Genomic DNA, 15,249 nt, shown 5'->3' on the forward strand with positions numbered 1-15,249 from the left:
GGCAGGTCGCCTATCCCAAGGTTTGAATCCCAAATACGATAGGAAAATCAAAAGCCCTCTCCCTATAGTTTTTGACAACTGAATTGCTTGTTGCAGATATTATCCCCAATAATGTAAATCTAAATGTCATGATGTATATCTATAGTTTAACTGTCCTCAAACAACAAATCAAGCTAAATTGCTTTTTGTCCCATGTAGTAGTCACGCAAACACACAGTTGATATTGGTGTTGCAAATGCCTGTACGGCAAGAATTAAGATTCGTGATATTTTATTATTCAAAAAAATTAATTATGAGCGTTTGTCTTTTTGGACTCGTCTCCTTCGATCCTTCTGTGCTGCACCGTGCACCTTCCCACTCCCACACAGACACCAAGCCCCTCCCCCCTGCAACAACAAAGACGAAAGATCTATTCTTCCTCTCTGACAGCAAGCAGTTTCAACTCGCTATTTACATTTGATGTTTGGTCCAACAGAATCAGTCGAATCCTCTTTTATCTATACCATTTTTATGTCTCAACTGCCAAAATGTAGAATAGAGCAGAACCTACTAAAACAGGATTAGCCTATCAATGAACATGATTGTAGAAATGAAGGTTCAGTTTCTTTCGCGCGCAGAAAACGTAAACAAACCAAATAAATATATATATATCGTGAATGGCCATAAATGGGAAAAAACATAGAGGTATGACATTTAATATATATCGCCCCGCCCTACGGATGTTCAGTATTTGCACCCCAGTATTTCTACTTGCACATCATCTGCACATCTATCACTCCATGTGTTGATTTGCTCAATTGTAACTACTTCGCTACTATGGCCTATCTATTGCCTTACCTCCTCACGCCATTTGCACAGACTGTATATAGACCTTTTATATTGTGTTATTGACTGTACGTTTGTTTATTCCATGTGTAACTCTATTGTTGTTTGTGTCACACTGCTTTGCTTTATCTTGGCCAGGTCGCAGTTGTAAATGAGAACTTGTTCTCAACCAGCCTACCTGGTTAAATAAAGGTGAAATGAAGAAGAAGAAAAAATCCTCCGATGCAAAGAATTGTAAAGAATATATTAATTCCCAATGATGGCCACCATGTGGCACTATAACAAAATAAAAAGGTATCCATTCTCTTTGAAATTAACCATCCCATTGTAAACTAGGACCAGAGTTGGCATTTATCAAAGAACCAGAACAAGGAATTTTTCAATGTGGACAAATTGACAGATGCTACCTTTAACATAATCTTAACTCCAATCCACCTGGTAATGATGCATTTTGTGAAATACCTGCTAGTTTCACAGTGCTCTGATTCGTCACCAACGTAATCTAAATGGAATTCATTCAGGTTACAACAAGTTCCTCTGCACTATTCATAAAAGAAAGATGACACCTGCTCCACAGAGAGAATGTTCACAAAAGGAGGTATTGAAAGGGCAAGGAACAACGTGTTCCCTGATTCTGGGACAGAGCACAGGGCTCGTGTGTGTATTCTATGGTCTGACTGCCAGTTGTGGTGCAGGTGGTCAATTAAAGTCAGGATGACCATGAAAACAACACTGACTTACCAAGACCAAGGACATTTACATGACATTCTTTCCCGTTCCAATTTTACAAGCTGTTTAATTCATCTTTTCAATAAGTAGGTAACCGGCTCGAAATAGAAACATTGTTCGAAGCAGAACAGGAACGAAGGAAAGAACATTTATTAATGCAGACCCAGAGTTTATTTGTAGGTTTTAATGTTTTTTTTATTGGCAACTGGGAAATTGCATCAACGTGATTAAAAGGGTTTAAAATAGAAACAAATGTATGTCAACAGAAGATGATGGAAATGTTGTTCTGACTGGGGGTGTCAGGCTTGTTGCCATGGTGTGTCTGGATGTTTCAGGAGGAGAACTGCTCATTTTCCTTGTTTGTTTTGAAGGAGCAGAGTGATTCGAGAGGTAGTGCTTATGCATACCAAAGAATCTCCTGGCGTGAATGAAACTCCTGAGTTGAGAGAGGGGCTGGGGGTCAGGATGGGGGCAACCTGAGATGAACTCCCCAGCTCTCGTTGGCCTTAGCTGGTGATGATGGTAGCGGGACAGAGGCCAGGAAAACAGCAGGCCCTGTGGTTCCAGTTAGCCTCCTTGACCTGTGATGATCACAAACACACAGCCCCTTCCGCTCTAATGTGCTCTCTCCCTTCTTCCACCTCCATCAGCATTATTCAACTCTAAATCACTGTCAATAAAGGCTAACAAAGTAAAGCTCTTTCAAAGTCTTAGGCGGAGAAAATAACAGCTATGGTTTACTTTGATGAAAGAAAAGTATGGTTTTGTATGTCAAGGGGTTTCCATACTTCCTCAGCTGAATAGTGTCACTGTCAGATATAAAACCACCCAACATTTATGTTAGAGGTTCCTAGATTGGAAGATCTAAAGCAGATCTAATTGGATCGAGAATCTGTTGGGCAATGTTTGTTCAGTTGACTTTCATCTTGTCTTTGAACTACGAATTCTCATTGATCAACAGGTGCACAAAGGATCGGTCGCACTGTGAGCCCGATGCTGTCGTTTGTCTTGGATATCCTTGCTTGGTTGTTTTCCTTGAGGTCTGTTTACAATAAACCTTGTACCCACAAGACAGAGAGGGACAACCACTGTACTTAGGCAGAGGGTAGGGTAGAGAGATAATTTTATTACTTTTCTTACAAGCATTGGGTAGACCAGTACTCTTTTCCACAGTACTTTTCTGAGTGATCTCGGTAACTCTATTTCCAGGCCAATATTGATTCATCTGGTTTTTGTTTAATTGGGAAGGAAGATCTGACAAAACAGGTTTTCCTATTTGAGAACATAATAGGCTCACACAGCAGAAGAATTTGACATGCACAACCACATCTCAGTGGGTGCTCACCAGTGGAGGCTGCTGTGGGGATGACGTAATAATGGATGGAACGGAGCGAATTGAATGGCATCAAACCATGTTTGATGTAGTTGATACCATTCCGCTCCAGCCATTACCACGAGCCCGTCCTCCCTAATTAATGTGCCACCAACCTCCTGTGGTGCTCATTATAGCAGAGAAATGACTGTTTTCATAGATTATGACCATTTTTGTTTTTATTTAGACTGCTCTGTGAAACATTCAGTGTGATTTCAATGTTCTTTAAGGTGAAATGTAATAACAACATGTTTTTCACTCAACTGCACAACCTGTTTTTCATCAAAACCTTTTGACAAAACAGACACTGTGATATACAGAGGCACTAATGAAGGCATTAAAGCACTCCTTATACCATGAGAAACAAACCCATTTTAGTGTTTGATTCCCACTAGTTGGCGCAGTGTTACAGTTCTTACAGAATAATTTTGCACGCCGAATTTTTCAGTTTTTGATTTGTTAAAAAAGTTTGAAATATCCAATAAATGTCGTTCCACTTCATGATTGTGTCCCACTTGTTGTTGATTCTTCACAAAAGAATACAGTTTTATATCTTTATGTTTGAAGCCTGAAATGTGGCAAAAGGTCGCAAAGTTCAAGGGGGCCAAATACTTTCGCAAGGCACTGTAAGGCAGTGTAAGTGAGGTGTGATTGTCTTGAATGGGCGCAGTAAATGGTTTGCCAAACACACTTGGCCCCGAGAGTCCAGCCACCTGCAGCTGATATTCCTTTCCAGAACATGTTACTGCAGTAAAAAAGAACATAAAGCAATGACATTTGACAATGATACATCAGTGCTAACACTCAACTGCAACAAGTGCTCAACATTCTACTACAATTGATCCTACACATCCAAAGTCATTGTCATTGTCATATTCCCCTGCAGGGGCAGATTGGCTATCTGGCAATTCTGGAAAATTCCAGATGGGCTGAACCTTTTTTGGGGGGGGGGGGGTGGGCTGGTCGAAATTGACACACACACACATACGTGTATTTTATATAAAAAAATAAAACAATGAAAAAGTTGACTGGTGGCTCATGGGCCTGTTAAGAGTTTTTTGTTATTTGTTATTTCTCTGTTATACTTATCTATAATGGGCCTTTGGCTGATCAGTCACAGTTGCCATGCCCTAGCTCAAGACCAAACATTTTAAAAGTAGCCTACATAAAAGTAGACTAAAATTCCAATCTCAATCAAAATGCAGCAGCTGTTTAGCATATTGGTTGGCTGCCTTTAGAACCATGTGGAGCATCGCTCGGAAAGAAATCGTTCATTAAAATCCTTCAAAATACTACACCAGAGAGCGTGATTTGGCCACAGAGGATCATTAGCTTCTTTTAAAAATGAGCTGTGGATTGTCTTAAACTCGCAATTTGGGCTGCGCGCGTGGCAAATAGCTGATTGTTGAGTTGCAGTGAAAATCAGTTAAATAGGCCTATCGCAATATTTCAAAATACTACAACCATAGGAAAAACATAGTTTAGAAAGCTATTCCTGAAAAGAAAATACCAATCTGCCTCAAGTTATAAAAATACTCAACTCCCAATTGAGCAAGCAGTAGCCTGTCTTATTGGCACCAGCGGAGAGCGGCCATATCGATATCCCCGGTGAGTGCGTTCATATTCACAGTCTTTATCATTGGATCAGTACCACTGTCTTGGATCAGTACCACTGTCTTGGATCAGTACCACTGTCTTGGATCAGTACCACTGTCTTGGATAGTACCACTGTCTTGGATCAGTACCACTGTCTTGGATCAGTACCACTGGCGCGTTTCTTTTCTCCTCCAGGCTAGATGGGCGTCATATTGTACAATTTGTGTTTCCCCTTTTCATAAGCCTAGATTAGATGGTTACATTCAAGACAAGCTTGTTTTTACTGATCAGTTTGTCAGTGTTAGCTGAGTAGGCTACTATTTTTTGTTGTATTAAAAAATATGTTGCTTATGTCTCCGGTCATATAGTGTAGTAGAATTGTATGAAATGTGTTTATAAAAGACCACAATTTTTCACAGTGCAAAGAAAGGAGAAAAAACATCTCTGATTAGGCCATGGCCGAACTACCGCATTTGGGCTCCATAACTTTAACTTCCCACCACTGATGGGCCGGCCTGGTTTTCTGACAGGCTGAGCTGAAGTCATGCAAACTCACATTCAAAGTCAAATTTGGGCATCAGCAAAGAGACCTGCTTCGATGCTGTCATCATGGATCGTAAAACAATGGAAACGGTGCCTATAAAAATAGAAAGAGCATATTCTGTATTGTCAGATCACTCAAAACAAAACAAAATGTGGCCAGATAAAAGCATGATTTGGTCAAATGGTAAAGTGCATTATCAAATCAAATCAAATTGTATTTGTCACATGCGCCGAATACAACAGGTGTAGGTAGACCTTACAGTGAAATGCTTAAGCCCTTAACCATCAATGCAGTTTTAAGAAAATACATACAAAAGAGTAAGAGATAAGAATAACAAATAACAATTGCGTGGCTATATACAGGGGGTACCGGTACAGAGTCGATGTGCGGGGGCACCGGTGTCAAGGTAATTGAGGTAATATGTACATGTAGGCAGAGTTAATCAAGTGACTGCATAGATAATAAACAGAGAGTAGAAGCAGCGTAGAAGGGGGAGGGGGGTAATGCAAATATTCTGGGTAACCATTTGATTAGATGTTCAGGAGTCTTATGGCTTGGGGGTAGAAGCTGTTTAGAAGCCTCTTGGACCCATACTTGGTGCTCCGGTACCGCTTACCGTGGGGTAGCAGAGAGAACAATCCATGACTAGGGTGCTGGATTCTGTTACAAATTTCTAAGGCCTTCCTCTGACATCGCCTGGTATAGAGGTCCTGGATGGCAGGAAACTTGGCCCCGGTGATGCACTGGGCCGTACGCACTACCCTCTGTAGTACCTTGCAGTCGGAGGCTGAGCAGTTGCCATACCAGGCAGTGATGCAACCAGTCAGGATGCTCTCGATGGTGCAGCTGTAAAACATTTTGAGGATCTGAGGACCCTTGCCAAATCTTTTCAGTCTCCTGAGAAGAAATAGGTTTTGTCGTGCCCTCCTCACGACTGTCTTGGTGTGCTTGGACCATGTTAGTTTGTTGGTGATGTGGACACCAAGGACTTGAAGCTCTAAACCTGTTCCACTACAGTCCCGTCGATGAGAATGGGGGCGTGCTCGGTCCTCCTTTTCCTGTAGTCCACAATCATCTCCTTTGTCTTGATCACATTGAGGGAGAGGTTTTTGTCCTGGCATCACATGGTCAGGTCCTGTACTTGTGCCGTCGCTGGGACCTGCTGCTGTGATGGGCGTGCCACTCTCCTCTCCCCCATGCGCTCAAGGGGAAAAAAGGCACTCTGATCATATAACATTTGAAATGCAATTGCACAAAAAAATACACCTTTTCAAGTTTGTCCCCTTGTCCCTGTCCAATAGATGAGAGTTTCACCTTTCTGTAGGTTTACTTTTTATTTCTCAACTATCATTATATACAACCAATGTTATATTATATTGCTTTGCGATATGGAGCGTCGCGCGTGCCAAATGTGCACTGGCCATTCCGAGGGCATAGCCTTGTAGGTCTCATGGGTAGTAGCCTACAACTGCAAAGTGTTTTTAAGACATTACATTTACTGTTGGATGAATACATGGCTACTAGCATTGGGTATTAGATTTAGCGTTATCTACTTAATAACTAAAAATATTCTGGTGGGCTGGTGTGGATAAAATGCCAGGGCTGAATTATTGTCCTAGTCCTCCCCTGTTCCCATGTCTACTCTAAATGCATGACTGAATGCCTACTCAAACTGGTGAGGATGTTTTTGGGATGAAATGCTGCCTGCCAACTTCTTGTTCTTGGCCATGGATTAATTTACGCATGTAATGTAGTGGGTGTCTTTGGCACCTTGGACCCACTTACTATCCCCACTCTGCCCACACACACACACACACACACACACACACAAACAAGCAAAAAGACAGGAGGAAATGAAAATTCCATTCTTTCCAAATTGATGTTATGCAACCATTCTTGTGTGCTGAAATCTCTAGAACAACTAAAACAAAAAAGAGAACATTGATGGCAAGTTATGGTTAGTGTTAGATAACCAGTGATGGCTAGTTACGTTTAGTGTTAGATAACCAGTGATGGTTAGGGTTAGGGTTAGTGTTAGATAACCAGTGATGGTTAGGGTTAGGGTTAGTGTTAGAGAACCAGTGATGGCTAGTTACGTTTAGTGTTAGAGAACCAGTGATGGTTAGGTTTAGGGTTAGTGTTAGATAACCAGTGATGGCTAGTTACGTTTAGGGTTAGAGAACCAGTGATGGCTAGTTACGTTTAGGGTTAGAGAACCAGTGATGGTTAGGGTTAGGGTTAGTGTTAGAGATCCAATGATGGCTAGTTACGTTTAGGGTTAGAGAACCAGTGATGGCTAGTTACGTTTAGTGTTAGAGAACCAGTGATGGTTAGGGTTAGTGTTAGTGTTAGAGATCCAATGATGGCTAGTTACGTTTAGGGTTAGAGAACCAGTGATGGTTAGGGTTAGGGTTAGTGTTAGAGAACCAGTGATGGCTAGTTACGTTTAGTGTTAGAGAACCAGTGATGGTTAGGTTTAGGGTTAGTGTTAGAGAACCAGTGATGGCTAGTTACGTTTAGTGTTAGAGAACCATTGATGGCTAGTTACGTTTAGGGTTAGATAACCAGTGATGGTTAGGTTTAGGGTTAGTGTTAGAGAACCAGTGATGGCTAGTTACGTTTAGGGTTAGAGAACCAGTGATGGCTAGTTACGTTTAGTGTTAGAGAACCAGTGATGGTTAGGTTTAGGGTTAGTGTTAGAGAATCAGTGATGGCTAGTTACGTTTAGTGTTAGAGAACCAGTGATGGCTAGTTACGTTTAGTGTTAGAGAACCAGTGATGGCTAGTTACGATTAGGGTTAGATAACCAATGATGGCTAGTTAGGGTTAGAGAACCAGTGATGGCTAGTTAGGGTTAGAGAAGCAGTGAGGGCTGGTTTTTTAGTTAGTGCACCATTTGTAGACTACATTGATGGACATGTCTACTGGGTCTTGCAGGGTTTGGGTCCACCTTCTCTCTTGTTCATTACATTTCTACTGGGTCTTGCAGGGTTTGGGTCCACCTTCTCTCTTGTTCATTAGATTTCTACTGGGTCTTGCAGGGTTTGGGTCCACCTTCTCTCTTGTTCATTACATTTCTACTGGGTCTTGCAGGGTTTGGGTCCACCTTCTCTCTTGTTCATTACATTTCTACTGGGTCTTGCAGGGTTTGGGTCAACCTTCTCTCTTGTTCATTACATTTCTACTGGGTCTTGCAGGGTTTGGGTCCACCTTCTCTCTTGTTCATTCAACTTCTCCTTGCTTATACACATGAACAGAACAAGGAATTGTCCAAAGTAAACATGACTAAAGGGATCCTAGAATCCCATGTTCAATGTCAATGTGTTGAGATGATGACATACCGACGAGGCAAATCACAAGCCTAGTGATGACGGGTAGAGACCAGTTTTTATTGATAGAGATTGACTCAAGGCTGTGGCCTCTTACACAGCTTGGAAACCGAAATCCGAGTTGGGTGTATTACTCATTGATGCTAAAACATCACTGCACTGAAAGCTGAGGATGACTCACAGTTTCCAGCCTGTTTCCAAAACAGAGCATAAAGCAAAACAATGATGAGATCACCTCTCTTTGACCATGCTTAAGGTCAATACACTTCTGTTTTATGCCCATTGAACCTTCTCCTTAGACTTTCCAACACACACACACAAACACACGTATCACAAACAGCCTGATATTCTGTATCTGCTGGACAGCGACGCTGTTGGTGGAACATGACAGAGAAGATGCTGGCTCTACTGATCTCAAGAAATGAGGGAGAATGGTAGTCACCTGCTCAGGGTGACACAGCACTTTTTATACCCACATGGTGCCTCCTAATGCCACAGAAATATACACTAGCATCAACTCTGGCTGTATTCCTATTCATGAAATCTAACCAAGGATATAAATCCAGATTAGGAACAGAGTGCTGGAGAGAACACAGAATTATCATGAGTAACTGGAAATATCAAATCAAATGTTATTTGTCACATGCACCGAATAAAACAGGTGTAGACTTTACCGTGAAATGCTTACTTACAAGCACTTTCCAAACAACGGAGAGTTAAAACGAATGAATAAAAAATGTGCTAATAAACAGAGTAGCTGGCATCGTGTGTGTGTGTTGGAGTGTCAGTGTAATATGTGTGGGTAAAGTCAAAGAGCCTGTGCAAGAATGTCAGTGCAACAAAAAAAAGGGGTTCAATGCAAATAGTCTGGGTAGCCATTTGATTAACTGTTCAGCAGTCTTATGGCTTTGGGGAAGGAGCTGTTCAGGAGCCTTTTGGTCCCAGACTTGGCGCTCCGGTACCACCTGCTGTGCGGTAGCAGAGAGCACAGTCTATGACCTGGGTGGCTGTAGTCTTTGACATTTTTTTAGGGCCTTCTTCTGACACCGCCTGGTATAGAGGGCCTGGATGGCAAGGAACTCAGCCCCAGTGATGTACTGGACCGTGCGCACCATCCTCTGTAGTGCCTTGCAGTCGGATGCCAAGTAGTGTCACGCCCTGACCATAGTTATCTTTGTTTTCTTTATTATTTGGTTAGGTCAGGGTGTGACAAGGGTGGTTTGTTTAGTTTTTATATTTTCTAGGGATTTTTGTATGTCTAGGGGTTTATCTAGTCTAGGTGTTTATGTCTATGGTTGCCTAGATTGGTTCTCAATCAGAGGCAGCTGTTTATTGTTGTCTCTGATTGGGAACAATATTTAGGTAGCCATATTCCTTGGTTATTTTGTGGGTTGTTATTCTATGTTTAGTTGCCTGTTCTGCACTAGCCATATAGCTTCACGGTTCGTTCTGTTGTTTTGTTTAGTTCTGTTCAGTGTTCTCTCTTTTATTAAAGGGTTAGGCGCAGAGCTTACCACGCTGCGCCTTGGTCTCCTCACTATGACGAACTTGACAAGTAGTTGCCATACCAAGCGCTGATGCTGCCAGTCAGCATGCTCTCGATGGTGCAGCTGTATAACTTATTTTTTATTTTTTATTTTACCCCGTTTTCTCCCTAATTTCATGGTATCCAATTGTTTGTAGTTACTATCTTGTCTCATCGCTACAACTCCCGTACGGGCTCGGGAGAGACGAAGGTCGAAAGCCATGCGTCCTCTGAAACACAACCCAACCAATTTTAACACAGCGCGCATCCAACCTGGAAGCCTGCTGCACCAATGTGTCGGAGGAAACACCGTGCACCTGGCGACCTGGTTAGCGTGCAGTGCGCGATGAGACAAGGAAATCCCTACCGGCCTAACCCGGACGACGCTAGGCCAATTGTGCGTCGCCCCATGGACCTCACGGCCGCGGCCGGCTACGACAGAGCCTGGGCTCGAACCCAGAGTCTCTGGTGGCACAGCGATGCAGTGCACGCCACCCGGGAGGCCCCTACTGTATAACTTCTTGAGTATCTGAGTGCCCATGCCAAATATTTTCAGCCTTCTGAGGTGGAAGAGGTGTTGTTGTGCCCTCTTCATGACTGTGTTGGTATGTTTGGACCATGACAGGTCCTTAGTGATGCGGACACCAAGAAACCCACTCCACTACAGCCCCGGTCGACGTGAATGGGGGTGTGCATTCACATCAGCTCATTTGTCTTGCTGACAATGAGGGATGGGTTGTTGTCCTGGCCCCACTGCTAGGTCTCTGACCTCATCCCTGTAGGCCCTCTCATCAAAGTCGGTAATCAGGTCTACCACCACTGTGTCGTTGGCAAACTTAATGATGGTGTTGGAGTCATAAATGGACACGCAGTCATGGGTGAACAAGGAATACAGGTGGGGACTAAGCACGCACCCCTCCGGGGCCCCTGTGTTGAGGGTCAGTGTGGCGTATGTGTTGTCTACCCACACCACCTGGGGAGAGGTCTTTAATCCCAGGGTCCATAGCTTAGTGATGAGTTTTGGAGGTCACTATGATGTTTAACAATGAGCTGTAGTCAATGAACAGCATTGTCCGGATAGGTAAGGGCAGTTTGGAGTGCAAATTGGAGTGGGATCAGGATGTCTGGGATGATGGTGTTGATGTGAGGAGCCATGACCGGCTTTTCAAAGCATTGCATGGCTACCGATGTGAGTGCAACAGGGCGATAGTTATTTATACAGGTTACCTTGGTGTTCTTGGGCACAGGGACTATGGTGGTCTACTTGAAACATGTAGGTATTACAGACTGGGTCAGGGAGAGGTTGAAAATATCAGTGAAGACATTAGGTAGTCAATTGAATGATTTGAGGTCATTGGAATAGGATATGATAATGGTACTGCATGCCAACACAGTTATGGTGAAGGATCCTTTTTTTTCTCAAGACATTTACATATTGTGACATGACTAAATTACTGGGCAGAGTTTGTTCTGCCTGTTTTGAAGGGTGATATTTGGGACATTGAGATGGGGACATTGTGTTTATGTGTCAGTGTGCTGTGTTGTGAGCTGGCTGACAGTTCCGGATAGCCATGCAAAAACATCTCCGCAATAACAGGAAGCAAGGAGACAGCTTTGGAAAAGACAACCCATTTGTGTTGAATTAAAGGCAATTACATAGTGCTGATTGATCTGTTGCTCAAGGTATATGCCTTGATGTAATTTATTTTGTCATCAATATGCTTCTGAAGTGTTCTGTTCTCTTTCAATTCTTGCCAGCCTTGAGTCATGTTGCACCTACTCACAACACCCTCGTAGCATTCTTGTGGAATGTGCTGTCCATCATCAACAGGCTCTCTATATGGCAGGACCAGCTTTCCCCCACTTCCTCAGAGGTCTGGGCCTTGTGGCATCATGTGACATCAGACTTTTGCCTTCTAAATATGACAGAGACTGCTTGTTTCTTTGGAACAAAAAAAAATCATAGAATGTGTAATGCATGTAAATAATACGACAGTATACTTCATTCCCTGTATGCTACAAATTATTATATCAAATTGTGTGTATTAATGTATTATTAAGTAATTCCCTTATACTGTAGATACTCTGGAATAATGGTAATCTTTTATTTTGGTGTTTTGAGCTGCTGGAATGCCGATGCAAGTTGAGGCAGACACTACCCTCATGATGACATGATGGTTGATTAGCTGTGATCAGCTGTCTTAGTCCTTAGAAAGGAATTATACTTTGAGGAGGTCCTGATTGATCATATGGAGAGGGAATGATAGGACGTTTCTCCTTCACTGATTCGCAAATGCCTACCCTTATTGAACGCATCACTAGATATGGTTATGACTGATTTTGACAACTGTCATATCATGCTTCTGATGGTGTGACTGTGGCTATTATTACACATGGTTAAACTTTTTATCTACATCTGAGGATCAAAAATCCGTAATACTCTATAATCACCTAGTTTATTTTAGTGTTGATTGGTCATTGAATAGGCCTAAGTGACTTTCTTTGCTAAAGAAAAAAATGTGCTGAAAAAAGACAAGCAAGGCACTGTTTGCTAACTTAAGCTTTACAAGGGCTTGATTTTCTGGGTGTGTTAATGTTTGCCTATAGCATATAGACGGAAGGCCTCTTGATGAAGCTTTGGGACATTTACATGTCAGGGCAGAGAGACAATACCCTATTACCCAAGGCACTCAGCAGACTTGCCTAATTAAATAGGTTAAATCAAATAAATATAGACACAGTTGTCAAGCCACATATGGGGGGAATGCTACATTGGGTTGCTTATACACATTCTGTTTAACGTTAGAGACTTTTCCCCCCAGAGAAAACCATTCCTGGTTTAGCATCCAACAAAGCAATAATAATAAATATTTGTATTTATTTTATTTTTATTTCACCTCTATTTAACCAGGTAGGCAAGTTGAGAACAAGTTCTCATTTACAACTGCGACCTGGCCAAGATAAAGCATAGCAGTGTGAACAGACAACAGAGTTACACATGGAGTAAACAATTAACAAGTCAATAACACAGTAGAAAAAAAAGAGAGTTGTGTGCAAAAGGCATGAGGAGGTAGGCGAATAATTACAATTTTTCAGATTAACACTGGAGTGATAAATGATCAGATGGTCATGTACATGTAGAGATACTGGTGTGCAAAAGAGCAGAAAAGTAAATAAATATAAACAGTATGGGGATGAGGTAGGTAAAATTGGGTGGGCTATTTACAGATAGACTATTACAGCTGCAGCGATCGGTTAGCTGCTCAGATAGCAGATGTTTGAAGTTGGTGAGGGAGATAAAAGTCTCCAACTTCAGCGATTTTTGCAATTCGTTCCAGTCACAGGCAGCAGAGAACTGGAACGAAAGGCGGCCAAATGAGGTGTTGGCTTTAGGGATGATCAGTGAGATGCACCTGCTGGAGCGCGTGCTATGGGTGGGTGTTGCCATCGTGACCAGTGAACTGAGATAAGGCGGAGCTTTACCTAGCATGGACTTGTAGATGACCTGGAGCCAGTGGGTCTGGCGACGAATATGTAGCGAGGGCCAGCCGACTAGAGCATACAGGTCGCAGTGGTGGGTGGTATAAGGTGCTTTAGTAACAAAACGGATGGCACTGTGATAAACTGCATCCAGTTTGCTGAGTAGAGTATTGGAAGCTATTTTGTAGATGACATCGCCGAAGTCGAGGATCGGTAGGATAGTCAGTTTTACTAGGGCAAGTTTGGCGGCGTGAGTGAAGGAGGCTTTGTTGCGGAATAGAAAGCCGACTCTAGATTTGATTTTAGATTGGAGATGTTTGATATGACTCTGGAAGGAGAGTTTACAGTCTAGCCAGACACCTAGGTACTTATAGATGTCCACATATTCTAGGTCGGAACCATCCAGGGTGGTGATGCCATCCAGGGTGGAGCTGTTGGCCGAGTTTGGAGTAGCCAGGAGGAAGGCATGGCCAGCCGTTGAGAAATGCTTGTTGAAGTTTTCAATAATCATGGATTTATCGGTGGTGACTGTGTTACCTAGCCTCAGTGGAGTGGGCAGCTGGGAGGAGGTGCTCTTGTTCTCCATGGACTTTACAGTGTCCCAGAACTTTTTGGAGTTAGAGCTACAGGATGCAAATTTCTGCCTGAAGAAGCTGGCCTTTGCTTTCCTGACTGACTGCTTGCATTGGTTCCTGACTTCCCTGAACAGTTGCATATCGCGGGGACTATTCGATGCTATTGCAGTCCGCCACAGGATGTTTTTGTGCTGGTCGAGGGCAGTCAGGCCTGGAGTGAACCAAGGGCTATATCTGTTCTTAGTTCTGCATTTTTTGAATGGAGCATGCTTATCTAAAATGGTGAGGAAGTTACTTTTAAAGAATGACCAGGCATCCTCAACTGATGGGATGAGGTCAATATCCTTCCAGGATACCCGGGCCAGGTCGCAGAAGTGTTTAAGGGAAGTGTTAGAAAGGCCTGCTCGCAGAAGTGTTTTAGGGAGCGTTTGACAGTGAAGAGGGGTGGTTGTTTGACTGCGGATCCGTAGCGGATACAGGCAATGAGACAGTGATCGCTGAGATCCTGGTTGAAGACAGCGGAGGTGCCCTTTAGCAGACGCTTTTATTCAAAGTTATTTCCAGTCATCTGCTCATACATTTTACGTATAGGTGGTCCCAGGAATCAAAACCCACTACCCTGGCATTACAAGCACCATGCTCTACCAACCATGCTCTACCAACTTCTTTTTCGGAGCTCACGCCCACAAATAAAACAAGTTATCTATTCTCTGCTGGAGCTGAAACCTGAGCATAGCGCATTGGTTACTTTTTTTAATGTTTATTTGTATCCTTTCTAGGCAAGTCAGTAAAAGAGCAAATTCTTATTTACAATGATGGCCTACACCGGCCAAACTCAGACGACGCTGGGTCAATTGTGCGACGCCCTACAGGACTCCCAATCATAGCAGGTTGTGACAATCTGGATTTGAACCAGGTTGTCTGTAGTGATGCCTCTAACACTGAGATGCAGTGTCTTAGACCACTGCACCACTTGGGAGCCCACAAGGGGCAGCATCGCTGCACCACTTATGCCATAGGGGGCAGCATTAGATCACTGGGACATTTGGTGTCAATGCTATTCCTGGGATCTTGTGACTCAGATGTTTGTCATTCTTGTAGTCAGTGCTTCATCATATGAAAGTGACTCAGCGATCGCAATACTCATGTGGTAGCAGGTAAATGGCCATGACCAGCTAACATTATTCCAAAACATGAGTATGGGCTCATGTTATTGTTTGGAGAGTAGTTTATGTATGACTAGTCAAACTTCACAACACAGACCTCATACAAAG

The sequence above is a fragment of the Oncorhynchus mykiss genome, chromosome 30 (genome assembly GCF_013265735.2).
Source record: "Oncorhynchus mykiss isolate Arlee chromosome 30, USDA_OmykA_1.1, whole genome shotgun sequence".
NCBI lineage: Eukaryota > Metazoa > Chordata > Actinopteri > Salmoniformes > Salmonidae > Oncorhynchus > Oncorhynchus mykiss.